Below are 13568 nucleotides of genomic sequence, written 5' to 3' on the forward strand. Positions count from 1 at the left end.
TGTTCAAGGAACTTAGTGAGAACTTCAACAGCATAAAAAGGATATAGAAACTATTAAAAAGAAACATCAGAAACAAAAAAACATAATGTCTGAAATAAAGAATACACTAGAAGGAATTTACAACAGATTTGATGAAGCAGAGAATTGAATTTAAAAGACAGGGTAGCAGAAAACACCCAATCAGAATAGCAAAAAGGATAAAAACATTTTAAGATTGAGAATAGTTTAAGGGATCTCAGGGACAACAACAAATCTAACAACATCCTCATAATAGGAGTATCAGATGGAAAAGACAGAGAGCAAGGAATTGAGAACCTATTTGAAAGAATAATGACTGAAATTTTCCCTAACCTGGTAAAAGAAATAGACATACAAGTGTGAGAAGCAAAGAGTCGCAAACAAGATGAGCCCAAAGAGGTCCACACTAAGACATATCATAATTAAAGACAGGAAATCTTCTAATCAGCAAGAGATTGCTTCTCAGACTTTTGGCTAAGACTGAGTGTAGTATCTGTTCTTTTCAGTTTAATACTGATATGTCCTGTATCCAAGGACATTACATAAAGTGGATATTTGGAGCTAGGAGATGGAATAGGAGTTTGCTCTATCCACTGCAGACATCAACCTGGTATTGCAATATTTCCCAGAATGGTGCACCAGAAAAAAAGAGCAGCAAGAGAAAGGCAGTCAATTACCTACAAAAGAACTTTCATAATACTTCCAGCTGATTTCTGAACAGAAACTATTCAGAAAGGATTAGCACAAAATATTCAAAGTGATAAAATCATGGACCTACAACCAAGATTGCTTTACCCAGCAAAGCTATCATCTAGAATTGGACAGATAAAGACCTTCCCCAGGCAAGAAAAAGCTAAAGGATTTCTTTACCACCAAGACAGTATTACAAGAAATGTTAAGTCTTCTTTAAGAAGAAAAAAAGGTAAAAATATGAATAATAAAATGACAATAAATACATATCTACCAAGAATTACTTTAAATGCAAATGTTTTAAGGGTTCCAATCAAAGATGTAGAGTGGTTAAATGCATAAGAAGACCCTTACATATACTGTCTACAAGAGAACAACTTTAGATCAAAAGACACACAAAATGAAAAGTAAAGGAATAGAAAAAGATACAAAAATGGTAGACTTCCGGCCAAGATGGAGGAGTATGTAGGCATACTGTGCCTCTTTGCACAACCAAAATAAGAACAACAAAAATTTAGACGCAAAAAAACAACCAGTAGTGACAGAAAATTGAACTATATGGAAGACTGACAACCAAGGAGTTAAAATAGACACATTCATCCAGACCTATAGGAGGGGCAAAGTCAGGCAGCTGGGTGGAGAGGGGTCACAGCAAAAAAAGCAGCGGCTGGCAGACTCTGCACACAGGGTGGCAGCAGGTAAACCCAGCAAGGCGGCGAATTGTGGACAGTCACAACACACAAGGCAGCTAGCAGACCAGGCAGACACACATTCACTTGCAGATAAACCAGGCAAAACAGGGTAGCGCAACAGACTGCACAACCCAGGGCTCTAGAGCAAGGCCAGGGCTCTAGAGCAAGGAAATAAAGACTCAAAACACCAATTGAAAACAACTGTGGAGGTTGAGGTGCCAGGAGAGACTCCCAGCCTCACAAGAGAGTTCATTGGAGAGACCCACAGGGTCCTAGAATGTACACAAACCTACCCACATGGGAATCAGCACCAGAAGGGCCCAGTTTGCTTGGAAATACAGCAGACAGCAGAGCAAGCACCACTGTTCTCTGTCAGAACCCTCCCCCACAAACAGCACCATAACTCAGTGATGTGGGTTTCTCTGTCCCAGTGAACACCTAAGGCTCCATCCCTCATACATAACAAGTGTGCCAAGACAAAAAAAGAAAGTGGCCCAAATAAAAAAAAACAAATCAAAGCTCCAGGAAAAATACAACTAAGTGACAAAGAAGCAGCCAGCCTATCAGATACACAGTTCAAAGCACTGGTGATCAGGATGCTCACAGAATTAGCTGAATTTAGTGGCAAAGTACATGAAAAAATAAAGGCTGTGGTAAGTGAAATAAAGAAAAGTGTACAGGGAACCAATAGTGATGGGAAGAAAACTGGGACTCAAATCAATGGAGTGTATCAGAAGAAAGAAAGAAATATCCAATCAGAAAAGAATGAAGAAACAAGAATTCAAAAATATGAGAAGAGGCTTAGGAACCTTCAGGGCATCTTTAAACGTTCCAACATCTGAATCATAGGGATACCAGAGGGGAAAGAGAAAGAGCAACAAGTGGAAAACTTATTTCAACAAATAATAATAAAGAACTTCCCCAATCTTGCAAAGAAAATAAACTTCCAGGAAGTCCAGGAAGCTCAGAGTCCCAAAGAAGTTGGACCCAAGAAGGAACACACCAAGGAACATCATAATTACATTACCCAAGGTGGAAATGAAGGAGAGGATCCTAGAAGCAGCAAGAGATAAGGAGACAGTTACCTACAAAGGAGTTCCCATCAGACTGTCAGTTGATTTCTCAAAAGAGACCTTACAGGTAAGAAGGGGCTGGAAAGAAGTATTCCAAGTCATGAAATGCAAGAACCTACATCCAAGATTGCTCTATCCAACAAAGCTTTCCTTTACTATTTTTCTTTTTTAAAAAAATTTATTTAATTATTTTTCAAGTACACTTTTCTGTCTATTATTCCCATCCCATCCCACCCCTCGTGCTCCCCCCTCCCTCCCATTTCCACCCTTCTCAGTTGTTGTCCATGTATCCTTTATATAGGTTCCTCTAAATCCCTCCCCTATTTCCCATGGTCACTCCACTCTGGTCACTGTCAGCCTGTTCTCTACTTCAGTGTCTTTGGTTATATTTTGCTTGCTTGTTTGTTTTGTTGTTTAGCTTCCTGTTAAAGGTGAGATCATATGGTATTTGTCCTTCAACACCTGGCTTATTTCACTCAGCATAATGCTTTCCAGTTCCATCCATGTTGTTGCAAAAGGTAGGAGCTCCTTCTTTCTTTCTGCAGCATAGAATTCAATTATGTATATGTACCATAGTTTTTTGATCCATTCATTTACTGACAGGCACCTAGGTTGCTTCCAACTCTTGGCTACTGTAAATTGTGCTGCTATGAACATTGGGGTGCATATGTTCTTTGGGAATGGTGTTTTAGTAAAAGCTTTCCTTTAGAATGGAAGGGCAATTAAAGTGTTTCTCAGATAAGGTCAAGTTCAAGGAGGTTATCATCACCAAGCCCTTATTGTAAGAAATGTTAAAGGAACTTATCTAAGAAAAAGAAAATAGCCCTGGCTGGTGTAGCTCAGTGAATTGAGTGTGGGCCTGTGAACCAAACAGTCGCGGTTCGATTCCCAGTCAGGGCACATGCCTGGGTTGCGAGCCAGTTCCCAGCAGGGGACTCACGAGAGGCAACCATACATTGATGTTTCTCTCCTTTTCTCCTTCCCTTCCCCTCTAAAGATAAATAAATAAAATCTTTAAAAAAAGAAAAGAAAAAACATGCACAGTAAAATGACAGCAAACTCACAGTTATTAACAGCCACACCTAAAACAAAAGCAAACTAAGCAAACAACTAGAATAGGAACAGAACCACAGAAAGAGAGATCACATGGAGGGTTATCAACAGGAGAGTGGGAGGGGGAGAGAGCAGAAAAAGGTACAGAGAATAAGTGGCATCGATGGTAGGTAGAAAATAGACAGGTGGAGAACAAAAATAATATGGGAAATGTAGAAGCTGAAGAACTTATGACACATGGACATAAACTAATGGGGGGAATGTGGGTGGGAGAGGGTGTGCAGGGTAGAGAGGATTGAAGGGGGGAAATGGGACAACTGTAATAACATAATTAATAAAATATATTTTTTAAAAAGAAAAAATATGAAAATGGAAACTAAATTGTTGGGGTAGCAATACTTGTAACAGACAAAATAGACTTTAAAACAAAGACTATAAAAAACAAAAGGATTTAGCAGTTCCACTTCTTGGTACTTAACTGAAAAAACCCAAACACGAAATTGAAAAGACATACACATCATTTTCATTGCAGCATTATATCCAAAAGCCACAATATGGTAGTAACTTAAATGTCCATAAATACATGAACACATAAAAATGATGCATATATACAATGGAATATGATATAGCCAAAAAAAACGGATAAAATACTGGCTGGAAACAGGGTACCAGCCAGAAATTATTGTGTTTGTTGCCATGGTTCTAGAGAAGACAGTGATTACTTTAAGATACATTTTATAGAATCCAAGATGGTGGAGGAGTAAGTGGAAACTACACTAACCTCCTTCCAAGGCCACTCTGGAATTACAACTAAATTGTAAAGAAATAATCCTGAATAACCAACTGAACACTAGCTGGAGAAAAGCCTTACAACAATGGACAGAAAGGAAAACCATTTCACCACAACAAGATTGATAAAGAGCACAGAAGAAGCGTGAGAGGGCTGGCTGAGCTCCCATGGGCAGCTGCTGAAGCTCTGCAAGGATATTTCAGTGGACAGGGGGGATCCCCCCTGAGAAATCTGGGATCTAAACACCAAGATTGTCTCTTTAGCTTACAGCACCAGAGCTGGAAAGGAACCCAGATAATATCAAGCTGTAAAAGCAGCAGGGTTTCTGTCTATCAGAGACAGCTGGAGATGCAGAGAGCCTCTTAGAAGGCAAACACACAAAATTTCCCATGCAGCCACTTACTCTGGCCTCTGGCAGAGAGAGGGCAGAGTTGACTACAGATACTTGAAGAGAGTCTAGTGTTGGTAGCTCTGGAGAGAGAACTAAAGAAACAGATGCCAGTATCCCTGTGATGAATCATTCTCTAACCTGCAGGAGCCATCTTTCTCAGGCACAACACTCCTCTGCAAAAGGCATCAGCCTGAGGAGCAGCAATAGCCCAGCCCACAGGAATTACTCTATCCCACCTTGAAGAGCTTCAGCGGGGCTGCTGATTACAGGTTGAAGCTATATAGATTAGTTTAACAACTAAGGCAGAACTCTGGGAGCTCTATGAGACTTCAGCTGAACCTACCAAGGGCACAATGCTGGTAAAAATTGGCCATGGTACACAGCAGTTCTTTCTGCACACAATAGGCCTAACAAAGGGAGGCTAATGCAGTGGATAGCTGATAGCTGAAAACCACCAGCTATTGTTGACATGAGCCAGGCACAAGCAGCATATGACAAATGCCTATACGAGAGTCTATGCAGATATACCTAATACCCAGAAAGATATTCAAATAAGCAGCCAAAATAGGAAGACAAAGAAACAGACCTCAAAAGCAAGAACAAGAGAATTCTCCAGAAGAAGAGCTCAGTGAACTAGAGGCAAGCAATTTATCAAATATAGAGTTTAGAGTAATTATTGTAAGGCAACTCAACAGCATGAAAAAAGACATAGAAATCATAAAAAAAGGTCTAGTCAGAAATAAAGAATGCAATATCTAAAATAAATAATACACTGGAAACAATAAACAGTATGTCAGAAAAAACAGAGAATCAAATCAGTGATTGGAAGACAAGGTAGAAGAAAACACCCAGATGAAGCAGCAAAAAAACAAAAACAGGGAGCTTAAGAAACATTTTGGACAACATGAAGCATAACAACATGCATGTCATGGGAATACCGGAAGGAGAAGAGAATGAGCAAGAGATCAAGAACTTATTTGAAGAAATAATGACTGAAAACTTCCAAAACCTGTGAAGGAAAAACACATGCAAGTCCAGGAAGCTCAGAGAGTCCCAAACATGTTGGACTCAAAGAGGCCTACACTGTAGCACATCATATTTAAAATGACAAGACTTAAAGACAAGGAGAGAATCCTAAAGGCTGCAAGAGAAAAGCAGATAGTTACATACAAGGCAGCACCAATTAGGCTGTCTTTTGATTTCTCAACAGAAACATTTCAGGCCAGAAGGAAGTGGCATGAAATATTCAAGGTGGTGAAAAGCAAGGACCTACAACCAAGTCTACTTTACCCCGCAAGGCTATCACTTTAAATCAAGGAGAAATAAGAAGCTTCCCAGACAAGAAAAATCTAAAGGAGCTTCTTAACACCAGTACTTCAACAAATATTAAAGGGCTTGCTTTAAGAAGAAAAAGAACAAGAGTCCCAAAAACAGAGGGAGCTTTCTGACCTTAAAAAGCACTAAATGTGTATCTATCAATAATCAACTTAAATGTAAATGGTTTTATTGCTCCAACCAAAAGACATAGAACAGCTAAAAATATAACAAAAAAGATTAATATATGTGCTGCCTCTAAAAGACCCAAGAGATTAAAAGATACACACATATTAAAAGTAAAGGTGTGGAAAAATATATTTCATTCAAATAGAAAGGAAAAAAAGGTTGGAGTAGCAGTACCTACATCTGAAAAAAATAGACTTTAAAAACAAGGCTACAGAAAGAGAATAATAAGGACACTATATAATAATAAAAGAAAAAATCAAAGAAGAGGTTATAACACAGTACACTTTTATATACCCAATATAGGAGCACTAAACATGTTAAGCAATTATTCACTGCCATAAACGGAGAGATCAACAGAAATGTAGTCATAGTAGCAGATTTTAACACCCCATTGACTTCAATGAATAGATCTTCCAGGCAGAAAATAAACAAGGAGACTGTGGCCTTAATTTGCTTAATATCTTCAGAGCATCTCACCTCAAAGTGGCAGAATATACATGCTTTTCAAGTGCACATGGAACATCTCCTAGGATATGCCACATGTTAGGACATAAAACAAGTCTCAATAAATTTAAGAAGACTGAAATTATATCAAGCACCTTCTCTGACCACAATGCTATGAAATTAGAAATCAATAACACAAAGAATACTAAAAAATGCTCAAAGACATGGAAGCTAAATCTCATGTTTTTAAACAATGAATGAGTCAACAATAAGATCAAGGGAAAAAATCAAAAGCTACCTTCAAACAGATCAAAATGAGTACACAACAGTCTAAAATCTGTGGGACACTGGGAAAGCAATCCTAAGAGGGAAAGTAATAGTACTATAGGCTTATCTCAAAAAAGAAGAAAAGGCTCATGTAAGCAATCTAAATTCACACTTAAAGGAACTTTAAAAAGAACAGCAAACAAAATCCAAACTAAGTAGAAGAAAGGAAATAATAAATACCAGAGCATAAATAAATGAAATAAAATCTGAAAAAATGATACAAAAGATCAATGAATACAGGAGCTGGCTCTTTGAAAACATCAACAAGATTGACAACCCTTCAACCAAACACACCAAAAAGAGAGAGAGAGAGAGAGATGACCCAAATAAATTAAATCAGAAATGAAAGAGGACAAATAACAACTGAAAGAAAGAATACAAAGGATTGTAAGAAAATATTAGGAACAACTATATACCAAAAAACTGGACAGCAGGGACAAAATGGATAAATTCCTGGAAGTATACAATCTTCCAAAACTAAATTAGGAAGGATCACAAAATATTAATAGACAGATTATACTTAATGAAATTGAAGCATAATAAAAAAACTACCAACAAACAAAAGCCCTGGTTCAGATGGTTTCACAGGTGAATTTCACCAAAAATTCCAAGAAGAAATAACACCTCTCCTATGAAACTATTTCATAAAATTCAAGGGAGGGAAGGCGCCCAAACTCATTTTATAAGGCAGTATTATTCTATTTCCTAAACCAGATAGAGACACTACAAAGAAAATTATAGACCAATAGCCCCGATGAACATAGACGCTAAAATACTCAAGAAAATATTAGCAAACCAATACAGCAATACATCAAAAAGATCATACACCATGACTAAGTGGGATCTATTCCAGGAATGCAAAGTTGGCACAACATTTGCAAATCAATAAATGTGATTCACCACACAAACAAAATGAAGGATAAAATGATGTGATAATATCAATAGATGCAGAAAAAGTTTTTGATAAAATCCTGTACCCATTTGTGATTTTTTAAAAAATCTCAGCATACTGGGATTAGAGGGAATGAACATACCTGAATATACTAAAAACCATATATAGCAAACCCACTGCCAGCATCATACTCAATGGGGAAAAACTACAAGCGCTCTCTTTAAGATTGGGAACAACACAGGGATGTCTGTTTTCACCTCTCTATTCAACATAGTACTGGAAGTCCTAGTCACAGCAATTAGACAAGAAGAAATAAAAGGCACCCAGATTGGAAAGAGTGAAATAAAACTATCTTTATTTGCAGATTACTTGATAATGTACAACAGAACCCCAGATACAAAATACACATCCAGATGTCAGTTGTGTTTTATATGCCAATAATGAACTAACAAAAATTAAGAAAACAAAACAATCCCATTCACAATTGCTACAAAAAGAATAAAATACCTAGCAATAAACCTAACCAAGGGTGTAAAAGACCTGTACTTGGAAAATTATAAGACACCGAAGAAATAGAAGAAGATATAAATAAGTGGAAGCACATATCATGTTCATGGATTGAAAAATTGACATCATTAAAATGTCCATGCTACCCAAAGCAATCCATAGATTCAATGCAATTCCTATCAAGATTGTAATGATGTATGTCACAGAACTAGAACAAATATCTTAAAATTTATATGGAACCACAAAAGGCCTCACATAGCAAAGTGAATCTGAGAAAGAAGGACAAAGCTGAAGAAATCACACTACCTAATAGCAAGATATACTATAATGCCATGGTAATCAAAAAAGAATGTTACTGGCATAAAAGCAAACACACTGATCAATGGAACAGAATAGAGAACCCAGAAATAAACCCACATGTTTATAGTCAATTAATATTTGACATACAGTTGGCTAAAGATAGTTTATTCAATAAATGGTGTTGATAAAATTGAAAGCATATGTGCATAAAAATGAAACTAGACAACTTTCTTATACCACACACAAGAATAAATCCAATATGGATCAAAAACTTAAATGTTAGACCTGAAACCATAAAAATTTTAAAAGAAAACTCAAGTAGCAAAATCTCAGACATTGCTCCTATCAGTACATTATCAGCTATATGTCACCAAGAAATGGAAACAAAAGAAAAAATAAAGAAATGGGACTACATAGAACTAAAAAGTTTAGTTTAGTTCAACAACAACAAAACAACAACAACAACAAAAATCAACAAAATAAAAAGACAATTCATAAAATGGTATAAAATATTCACCAATACATCTAATAAGGGGTTAATATCCAAACTTTATAAGGAACTTACAAAACTCAATAGCAAAAAAAAAAAAAAACACAAACAGCCCAATTAAAAAATGGAAAAAGGCTTTGAATAGACATTTCTACAAAGAGGACAATTGAAAGATGTTCAAAATCACTAGTCATCAGAAAAATGCAAATTCAAACCACAATGACATGTCATCTAACACCTGCCACAATGATTATCATCAATAAATAAACAAACAACAAGTACTGGCAAGGATGTGAAGAAAGAGAAACCATTTTGCACTGTTGGTGGGAATGCAGATTGGTGCAGCCACTGTGGAAATCAGCATGGAGGTACCTCAAAAAAATTAAAAATGGATCTGCTTTTTAAGCCAGTTATCTCACTTCTAGGAGTATCTCCTAAGCAACTCAAAACACTAATCAGAAAGAACATAAGCCCCCCTAAGTTCATTAAAGTGTTATTTACAATCACCATGATACAGAAGCAGCCCAAGTGTCTATCAATAGATGAGTGGATAAAACAACTATGGGACATTTACAAAATGGAATACTACTTGGCCATAGAAAAGAAGAAAAATTTTCAGACTTCTGGCCAAGGTGGAAGTGTATGTATATACATTTTGCCTCCTCAAAAAAACAAAACAGGGACAACAACAAATTTAAAAACAAAAAAATAACCAGTACTGCCAGAAAATTGAACTGTACGGAAGTCCAACAACAAAGGAGTTGAAGAAGAAACATTCATTCAAACTGGTAGGAGGATCAAAGATGGGCAGTCAAGGCCAGAGAGGACATTCGGAAAGGCAGTGGATGGGGTACAGAGCAGGTGAGGCAGCGTCTGGTGGACCAGGTTGTCCCATATTTGCGTGTGGAGAAACCAGGAGGAACAACTGAAGAGCTAGACAGACTGAGCAACCCACAGTTGCAGTGCTGGGAAATAAAGCCTCAAAATCTCTGGCTGAAAAAATCTGTGGGGGTTGTGTCAATGGGGGAAACTCCAAGCTTCACAGGAGTTTGTTGGAGAGATCCACAGGATACTAGAATGTACACAAACCCACCCACCTGGGAATCAGTGCCTGAAAGGGCACAATGCTTGTGGGAAGCAAAAACAAAAAAAAAGAAAAGATGGAAACTGGGCCAAGAGCCAAGCAAGTGTCATTGTTCCTTCTCTGACCCTCTACAGGGAGTACCACAATGCAGTGAAACAGTTGCCCCACCCTGGAAAGTACCTTAATGCCCCACCCCTTACAATGTAACAGGTATGCTAAGACAAAGAAATATGGCCCAAATGAAAGAACAGATCAAAACTCCAGAAAAAAAAAACTAAATGACAAAGAGATAGACAACCTATCAGATGCAGTGTTCAAAACACTGGTAATCAGGATGCTCACAGAAATTGTTGAGCATGGCCACAAAGTAGAGGAAAGAGTGAAGGCTATGAAAAGTGAAATAAAGGAAAAGGTACAGGGAACCAACCATGATGGACAGGAAACTGGGACTCAAATAAACAATTTTTATCAAAAGGAAGAAATAAGCATTCAACCAGAGCAGAGTGAAAAAACAAGAATTCAAAAAATGAGGACAGGATGAAGAACCTCTGGGACAACTTCAAATGCTCCAACATTGGAATCATAGAGGTGCCAGAAGGAGAAGATGAAGAGCAAGAAATAAGAAAACTCATTGGAATAAATAATTAAGGAGAACTTCCCCAATATGGCAAAGGAAATAGACTTTCAGGAAGCCCAAGGAGTCCCAAAGAATTTGGACCTGAGGAAGCACACACCAAGGCACATCATAATTACATCACCCAAGATTGAAGATAAGGAGAGAATCTTAAAATCAGCAAGAGAAAAGGAGACAGTTACCTACAAAGGAGTTCCTATAAGACCCTCAGCTGATTTCCCAAAAGAAACCTTGCAGGCGAGAACGGGCTGGAAAGAAGTATTCCAAGTCACGAAAGGCAAGGACCTAAATCCAAGATTGCTCTGTGTAGCAAAGCTATCATTTAGAAAGGAAGGGCAGATAAAGTGCTTCCCAGATAAGGCCAGCTTAAAGAAGTTCATCATCCCCAAGCCCTTACTATATGAAATGTTAAAAGAACTTATCTAAGAAAAAGATGATCAAAAATATAAACAGTAAAGGCCCTGGCTGGTGTAGCTCAGTGGATTGAGCGCGGGCCTGCGAACCAGACGATCGGGGTTCAATTCCCACTCAGGGCACATGCTTGGGTTGCAGGCCAGTTTCCAGCAGGGGCCAGTTCCCTGCAGGGGATGCACAAGAAGCAACCATACATTGATGTTTCCTTCCTCTCTCCTTCCTTTCCCCTCTGAAGATAAATAAATAATTAAAAAATATATATATATATAAACAGTAAAATGACAACAAACTCACAACCAGCAACAACTGAACCTAAAAAAAAAAAATCGAACTTAGCAAACAACTAAAACACAAACAGAATCACAAAAATGGAGATCACAAGGAGGCTTATCAGTAGGGAAGGGGAGGGAGGAAATGGGGGAAAAGGTATGAGGAATAAGAAGCATAAAAGGTAGGTAGAAGATAGACAGGGGAGGTTAAAATAGTATAGGAAATGGAGAAACCATAGACTTTATATGTATGACCCATGAAGTCTATTCATATTTATAGATTTATGTATATATTATTTATTAAATATCACTTCATTCATATAATATTTATTATGTTTATATGTTCATAGCATATTTTATATACGTAAATACTATTTATTATTTATATAATACATTGACATGTTAAAGTATTGAATTTATTTGTAATAGATATAAATGTATACCTTTATGAATTTATATTTATTTATAAAATATAAATTTTATAGATTATATCAAATTTTAAATTTTTAATAAATCTTTATTTAGAAAGACATTTCAGTGGAATCGCTGGGTCAAAAGGCATATTTATTTTTAGTTTTCTTAGAAAATTTCATACTGTTTTCTTTTTTTTAAATATATTTTATTGATTATACCATTACAGTTGTTCTATTCCCCCCCTTCATTCCCCTCCACCCGCACACTCCCTCCCCCACCATTCTTCCCCCCTTAGTTTATAGCCACGTGTCTCAAGCTCTTTAGATTCTATATTTCCCCGACTATTCTCACCCTCCCCCCTATCTATTTTCTACCTACCATCTATGCTATTTTCTGTGCCTTCTCCCCTCTTCTCCTCCTCCCACCCCCCTGTTTCTAACCCTCCATGTGTTCTTCATTTCTATGGTTCCGCTCCTGATCTAGCTGTCCTCTTGGTTTGCTTTTGTTTTAGGTGTAGTTGTTACTAACTGTGTGTTTGCTATCCTTTCACTGTTCATATTTTTCATCTTTTTCTTATGTAAGTGACTTTAGCATTTCGTCTAATAAGGGCTTGGTATGATGAACTCCTTGAACTTGACCTTATCTGAGAAGCACTTTATCTGTCCTTCCATTCTAAATGAAAGTTTTGCTGGATAAAGCAATCTTGGCTGTAGGTCTTTGGATTTCATGACTTGGAATACTTCTTTCCAGCCCCTTCTTGCCTGTAAGGTCTCTTTGGAGAAATCCACTGACAGTCTGATGGGTACTCCTTTGTAGGTGACTGTCCCCTTATCCCTTGATGCTTCTAGGATTCTCTCCTTCATTTTGGTCTTGGCTAATGTCATGATGATGTGCCTTGGTGTGTTCCTTCTTGGGTCCAACTTCTTTGGGACTCTCTGAGCTTCCTGGATTTCCTGGAAGTCTATTTCCTTTGCCAGACTGGGGAAGTTCTCCTTTATTATTTGTTCAAATACGTTTTCCACTCATGGCTGTTTCTTTCCCCCTTCTGGTACCCCTATAATTCGGATGTTGGAACGTTTAAAGATGTCCTGGAGGTTCCTAAGCCTCTCCTCATTGTTTTGAACTCTCATTTCTTCATTCCTTTCTGGTGGGATGTTTTGTTCTTCCTCCTGGTCCATTCCATTGATTTGAGTCCCAGTTTCCTTTCCATCACTATTGGGTTCCTGTGCATCTCCCTTCATTTCAATTAGTTTAGCCTTCATATGTTCCTCTAATTTGTGACTGTAATCTACCAGTTCTGTGAGCATCCTGATAAATAGTGTCTTAAATTGGGTTTCTGAGAGGCTGGAAATCTGTTGGTCGCTTAGAGTTATTGGCTCTGAGACTTTGAGTTCTTCTTGCGCCATCTTTTGGGCTGTTCGTGCCTGTTCCATAGCAGGATCAGAGCCCTAGGTTTTCACCAGAGCAGGGCAACTCAGTTGCTGGGTTGTGACATTGTATGTGGGGGCGTGGTCAAAGAGGGACAATGGCTTCCCATCTGCAGTCTGCCGCCTGCCGCCTCGTCCCCCACCGGCGCCACAGCC

General features: G+C 37.9%; 1 non-coding gene across 1 annotated transcript; it reads left to right on the forward strand.

Moving 5' to 3' along the window:
- Nucleotides 1–472: 472 nt before the first annotated feature.
- Nucleotides 473–662, forward strand: LOC118976566 (U2 spliceosomal RNA). Its single transcript, XR_005064308.1, has one exon. It is a non-coding gene; the product is annotated as a U2 spliceosomal RNA (small nuclear RNA).
- Nucleotides 663–13568: the final 12906 nt, after the last annotated feature.

The sequence above is a fragment of the Sturnira hondurensis genome, unplaced genomic scaffold (assembly GCF_014824575.4).
Source record: "Sturnira hondurensis isolate 20B ecotype Veracruz unplaced genomic scaffold, ASM1482457v3 Scaffold0001721, whole genome shotgun sequence".
Taxonomy (NCBI): Eukaryota; Metazoa; Chordata; class Mammalia; order Chiroptera; family Phyllostomidae; genus Sturnira; species Sturnira hondurensis.